Source organism: Camelina sativa, chromosome 18 (assembly GCF_030686135.1).
Source record: "Camelina sativa cultivar CO46 ecotype springtype chromosome 18, ASM3068613v1".
Lineage (NCBI taxonomy): Eukaryota > Viridiplantae > Streptophyta > Magnoliopsida > Brassicales > Brassicaceae > Camelina > Camelina sativa.
The window spans coordinates 1,363,118-1,369,359 of record NC_141897.1 but is presented as its reverse complement, the minus strand read 5'-3'; the positions used below and the strand labels follow the sequence as shown (position 1 = coordinate 1,369,359).

General features: G+C 40.0%; 2 non-coding genes across 2 annotated transcripts; one reads left to right on the top strand and one right to left on the bottom strand.

Annotated features, from left to right (window-relative positions):
• Positions 1 to 575: 575 nt before the first annotated feature.
• Positions 576 to 682, top strand: LOC147921338 (small nucleolar RNA R71). The gene has a single exon (XR_015589899.1). It is a non-coding gene; the product is annotated as a small nucleolar RNA R71 (small nucleolar RNA).
• Positions 683 to 3,761: 3,079 nt separating this feature from the next.
• Positions 3,762 to 3,868, bottom strand: LOC147921337 (small nucleolar RNA R71). Its single transcript, XR_015589888.1, has one exon. It is a non-coding gene; the product is annotated as a small nucleolar RNA R71 (small nucleolar RNA).
• Between the last annotated feature and the right edge of the window lie 2,374 nt (positions 3,869 to 6,242).

The window sequence follows — 6,242 nt, the reverse complement described above, 5'->3', positions numbered from 1 at the left end:
TGCATATTAGCTCTTAAATCTGGTTCCTGGGCTTGGTTGTCTGAAACCCTGGTGGGGGACACATTGGAGCCTGGTAACCTTGTTGTTGCTGCTTGGGTACATAATTGTTGTGTTGTTGAGGTTGTTGAGGAGGGTAGACTTGATCTTGAGGGTTTGCTACATTGGTGCTTCTGTTGGAGAGGTTGTTGTTCTTGAACTGATTATAACCTTTGAAGCCCCCTTGGTTTTGCATATAGCAAATCTCAGCAAATTCATTCTCCCCATCTTGAGCTGGAGTCTCTTCTTCACCAAGAAAATGAATATTCTTTTGCTGGCTGAGTAGAATCTTGTCCAACTTCTCATGAACAACCTTCAGATCCTTCTTATACTTCTCATCATGATAAGAAGTGACAAATCTTATAGTTCTGTCATAGTTTTCATTGTAGTTCCCATCAGATTGTGCCAAGTTTTCCGCTAGCTCCCATCCTTCTTCTACATTCTTGTTAAGGAAGTTTCCATTAGAGGCTGTATCTAATAGCATTCTGATCTTTGGTAAGACTCCTCTATACAATGTGGAGAGTAGAGACTCATTGCTAAACCCATAATGTGGACATTGTGTTTGGTAGCCTTTGAATTTCTCCCATGCTTCACAAAATGTCTCATTGTTCTTCTGAGCAATACCAGAAATCTCATTCCTCAACCTTGTAGTTCTAGCATTAGAGAAGAATTTAGCTAGAAAGACCTTCTTACAAGCATCCCATGTTGTTATGGCTCCTGTTGGTAGTGTCTTCTCCCATAAGTGAGCCATGTCTCCTAGTGAGAAGGGAAACAATCTGAGCTTGAAGCCATCCTCACTAACACCATTGATCTTGGTGAGGCCACAAAGCCTGTCAAATTCATCCAAATGATCTAAAGGACCTTCCATTGGCAGACCATGGAATTTGTTTGCATGAATCAATGTGATTAGCCCACTTTTCATTTCGAAATTGTTGTTGGCAACTGCAGGAGGTACTATGCGAGCTCTCTGGTTGTGTGTATTTGGAGCATCTCCTGCACCAATGTGCCTTGTCCCTGTTTGCCTGAATCATTGTGATTAGCCCACTTTTCATTTTGAAATTGTTGTTGGCAACTGCAGGAGGTACTATGCGAGCTCTCTGGTTGTGTGTATTTGGAGCATCTCCTGCACCAATGAATGAATGAATGCTAACAAACAAACAAACATACATAAGTATGGATGATCAGAATGTAATGCAAGGTGTTTCAATACCCTTATGATGTTAGGGTTATGGGTGTGGGAGTCCCAACAAGTGGAGTCCTTGGTGGAGGCGTTGCTCTTGCTGACTTGTTAGTGCAAGTGTTAGAGAGGTTGCTGGCGGTGGCACCGGCTCAGGCTAAGGTAGTGCCGCCTGTGGTGGTGGAGGATCAGCAACTAGTGGCTGCGGATGCAGGGACTCATGCTCTTTATGTGTCTATGGTGAGAGAGATGTGTATCATCCGTACTAAGCGGTTTCAAGGTTGTACTGATCCTACTGTTGCAGATGCGTGGAGCACAAGAGTGGAACGTAACTTCCAGTATCTCAGATGTCCTGAGGAGTTTTGGGTGGACATAGGGGTCTACAACCTGATTGATGATGCTCAGTTTTGGTGGAGGTCAGTGGCTGCTAAAAGAGTGCAGAGGAAGATGTCTTGGGCTGACTTCATCGAGGAGCAAGTATTTTCGAAGAGAGTCATTAGACCGATTGGAGGTGCAGTTCCTACAGTTATCATAGGGGATTCTGTCAGTGCGGGAGCTGGACTTGGAGTTCAGTCGGCTTATGATGTATGGAGGTTAGTGATATGTATATATTTTACCTTGTTTAACCACTATTTATTCACATTTTTACATGTTTTATTAGCTTGTTTTGTTACTTTCATATAGTTTAAGGGCTGTTTGTGAATTAGAGTAGGATTTGCATTGTATTTGCATTGTTTCTTGTTCAAACACGTGAATTGGACTCAAGAAGCATGGAAATAGCATATGGGATGAGAAGAGTGCAACCATTGAAGCAGATAGGAGTTGAATCAAGGAGAAGACCAACAAAGCATGAAGCACTCGACCACCACTACTCATGCACTCAACCGTGTGCTACTAATGGACTTAACCGGTGGGGAGCAGAAGGATGGACCACTCGACCAAGGCCACTCGACCGCTTGTGGTCAAGTACATCGAGTCGACTTTCTATTTTGTCAGCTAGCCAAATCAAGGCTTCCTTCCCTCCCTATATATACCCCTTGTACCCCATGGCTGCCTAAAGACCCTCTTTAGGCAAAAAAGTTCCTGTAGCCACCAAAAAAAACCTTAGTTCTTACCCCTTTTATCATTTTGCCACTTTTATTTACTGTTTTTCTCATATTTTAATATCTTGTAAGTCTCATAACTTTCTGGGTATTGAGAATCTGAGTTTGCTTCTTTATATTAAGTTGTTGTTCATCATCTCATCTATCTTATCGTCCTAGTTTCATCATTTTCTGGGTTTATGTTCATCATCATCATGTTTTGTCCATCTGAGTAGTGAGTTAGGATTCTGGAGATGGATTAGGCTGGTTAAGCTTGATTATTTACATATCTCTTCTGGGTTAGATGTGCTCTAAGAGGGTAAGAACAGATCTTAAGCTTCCTTGCATCATGCTTATCCCAAGAGATTGGTTGTATAAGGTGATTTTTGACAAGTTTTCCTCTTGTTTAATTTACATTCATCATTGTTTATATTCTGCATTTTACATTATTGGCTTAGGATTGTTAGAAATCAACCATTTTCATATTTGGCTTAACTTGAGTCCATGTTACATCTTGATTGCATGCAACACACACTTTATGGATTGACATCCTTTATGTTACAACTACATAAGGGTATTAAAACACCTTGCTTCACATTAGATCATCTCTGCTTATGTCTCTGATTGCATGTTTGCATACATTCATTCATAAGTAGATACTTGAAAAAGCTCTTGTTTCAATTGGCGTCGTTGCCATTAGTGTGTTTATTTGTGTCATTTGAGATGAACAAAGATTCAAGATTAAGTTTTGTTACTAATTGTTCACCACTGTCAAGTTCTTGTTTTGGTTGGTTGTTTTGAGTTTCAGGTATCCACTCGAGCTAGCACTCGATCGTGTGCCTTTTAACTCAGCGATCAAGTACCAACAACAAGTTTCAGTCAGTCGACCAGTAGCTCGAGCCAGCACTCGATCGTGTGTTAATCTGAGCAGATGATCGAGTTGGTTGATGCAGACAAGATCAAAAGGAAACCAGAACCTAGAGAAGTACTTTGAGCATATAAACTGCCTACCCAGGGACTTGAGGCAGCATAAAACCAGGATCTACCAAGAACAAGAATAACAGTTGCTGATGGATCCACCAATGCACCGGAATCAAAGGCCAAGGCAGATTGGAGCAGGAGATGCTCCCAATACACATACACAGAGAGCTGGCATAGTACCTCCTGCAGTTGCCAACAACAATTTCGAAATGAAAAGTGGGCTAATCACGATGATACAATCCAATAAATTCCATGGATTGCCAATGGAGGATCCATTGGATCATCTGGATGAATATGATAGGCTTTGTGGCCTCACAAAGATCAATGGTGTGAGTGAGGCTAGCTTCAAGCTCAGGTTGTTTCCATTCTCTCTAGGAGACAAAGCTCATCAATGGGATAAAACAGTTCCAACAAGTGTTATAACCACATGGGATGGATGTAAGAAGGCTTTCTTAGCTAAATTCCTCTCAAATGCCAAAACAGCCAGATTGAGGAATGAGATTTCAGGCTTTGCACAGAGGGACAATGAGACCTTTTGTGAGGCTTGTGAGATGTTCAAGGGCTACCAAACACAGTGTCCACACCATGATTTCAGTAATGAGTCACTGTTCAGCACACTGTAGAGAGGAGTTCTGCCAGAGATAAGGATGTTGTTAGACACAACATCAAATCAAAACTTCCTCAACAAGCATGTAGATGAAGGATGGGAACTAGTGGAGAACTTGGCTAAATCTGATGGGGACTACAATGAGGACTATGATAGAACAATAAGGTTTGTTGATTCTGCACAAGATGAGAAGTATAAGAAGGACTTAAAGATTGTTAATGACAAGTTAGACAAGATTCTGCTTAGTCAACAGAAGAACATTCACTTTCTTGGTAAGGAAGATACAACAATTCAAGATGGGGAGAATGAAATAGTTGAGCTGTGTTATGTGCAGAACCAAGGTGGTTTAAAGCCCTACAACCAATTAAAGCCAAATAATCTGTCTTATAGGAGTACAAATGTGGCAAACCCACAAGACCAAGTCTATCCATGATGTTCATATATTTTACCTTGTTTTCCCTTAGTATGTTCACATCTTTTGCATGATTTTCTATCTCATTTGTCCATTATTGCATAGTTTTAGAACTGTTTATGCATTAGAGTAGATTTGCATTGCATTTGCATAGTTTCTTGCATAAACAAGTGATTTTAGATCCTAAGGAGCATGGGAGGAATGCTAAAGAAGATTGAAGCTGTCAAGTGAAGAAGACAAGGGATTTAGAGCTGAAGAATCAAGGTCCGGAAGTCCAATCGACCAGAAACTCGACCGTGTGCGGAGATGGACTCGACCGTGTGCGGAGATGGACTCGACCGGATGGAGGAAGTAGAAGAAGAGGTCACTCGACCAGCTACTTGACCGAGCACCTAGTCGAGCTGACCGAGCCGCCCTTCTACTTTGTCCTTTAGCCTTTTTAGGGCTTCCTCTCTTTTTTCTATATAAGACCTTGTACATGTAGCCACCAAAAAGAGAGACCACTTTAGAGAAAAAAATCTAGACCTAGTATTTTACCCTTTAGGATATTTTCTACTTTTTGCTTTTTCTCTTATTTTTAGATTCATTAGCAACTTTTGCATTTTTATAAGAAATCTTTGATACTTGCTGGTTTAATAACTTTCAAAGTATTAAAAATTTGAGTTTGATTTCTTCTTCAATATTGTAGATCTTCATCTCAGCTTTCTATTAATGCTAGGTTGATTGATTTCTGGGTTTATGACGTTGTTCATCATGTTTTGTGTTTGTGAGTAGTGGTTTAAGATCTTGAGGATGGATTAGGCTGGATAAGGGTTATGGTTGTTTAGATTGGTCAAGCTTGATTGTTTAATATCTTTTCTGGGTTAGATATGCTCTATGCTATTCTTATACTGAGAGGGTAAGGGTAGATCTTAAATTTTTCAGCATCACACCAATGTCTAAGTTGTTAGATAAGGCTAATAATAGAGATTATCATGAAGCATGCTAAGAGATTAGATGTTTACTATGATTTTTGACATTGATGATCTGGTTGTTTAATGCCAGCTTTGATGTTTACTATGGTCTAAGAAGTATCTTTGCTTGATTGTTATTGTCATGAGAATGGATTAACATGTATTAGAAGATCATTGTCTAGAGATAGCTCATTGTTGATTGAGGTTTGTTGACCAATTGAAACAAGAAATTTTTCAGTTATCTACTTATGAATGAATGAATGCTAACAAACAAACAAACAGACATAAGTATGGATGATCAAAATGTAATGCAAGGTGTTTCAATACCCTTATGATGTTGTAGCATAAAGGATGTCAATCCATAAAGAGTGTGATATGTAAGCAGTCAAGATGTGATCAATGCATTCAAGTTAAGCCAAATATCAATATGGTTTGGATCTATCAACCTAATGACAATTATGAAATGCTAAATGTAAAGTAATTATTCTAAGATTAAGTTCTATTGCTCCTTTGATCACTACTGATTCGAATTCTTCATCTGCTTGGTTGTTTTGAATCTCAGGTACCAACTCGACATACAACTCGAGCTACCACTCGACCATTTGCACGATCGAGTACCTGATCGAGTCACAAGCCGAATTCAATTAGTCTTCTCGTCTCAGTCAGTTCGACCTTCAACTCGAGCCAATGCTCGACCGGGTGTCTGTTCGAGTCAGTAATCATGTTTCAAAGTAGTATGTTCCATTATGTACCCAAGCAACAACAACCAGGATTCTAGGCTCAATTGTGTCCCCCTCCAGGGTTTCAGACCTCACAAGCCCAAGAACCTGACTTAAGAGCTATGATGCAGCAATTTTTACTTAGACAAGTAAATGGGCAGATTGAGGAAGCAAAGCAGTTTGCTGAGCTGAACCAAAAGTTGAATTCTTATTCTAATGACCTGAATAACACATTTGAGAGTCTGAACTCTAAGGTCCAGTACATGGAGAGCTAC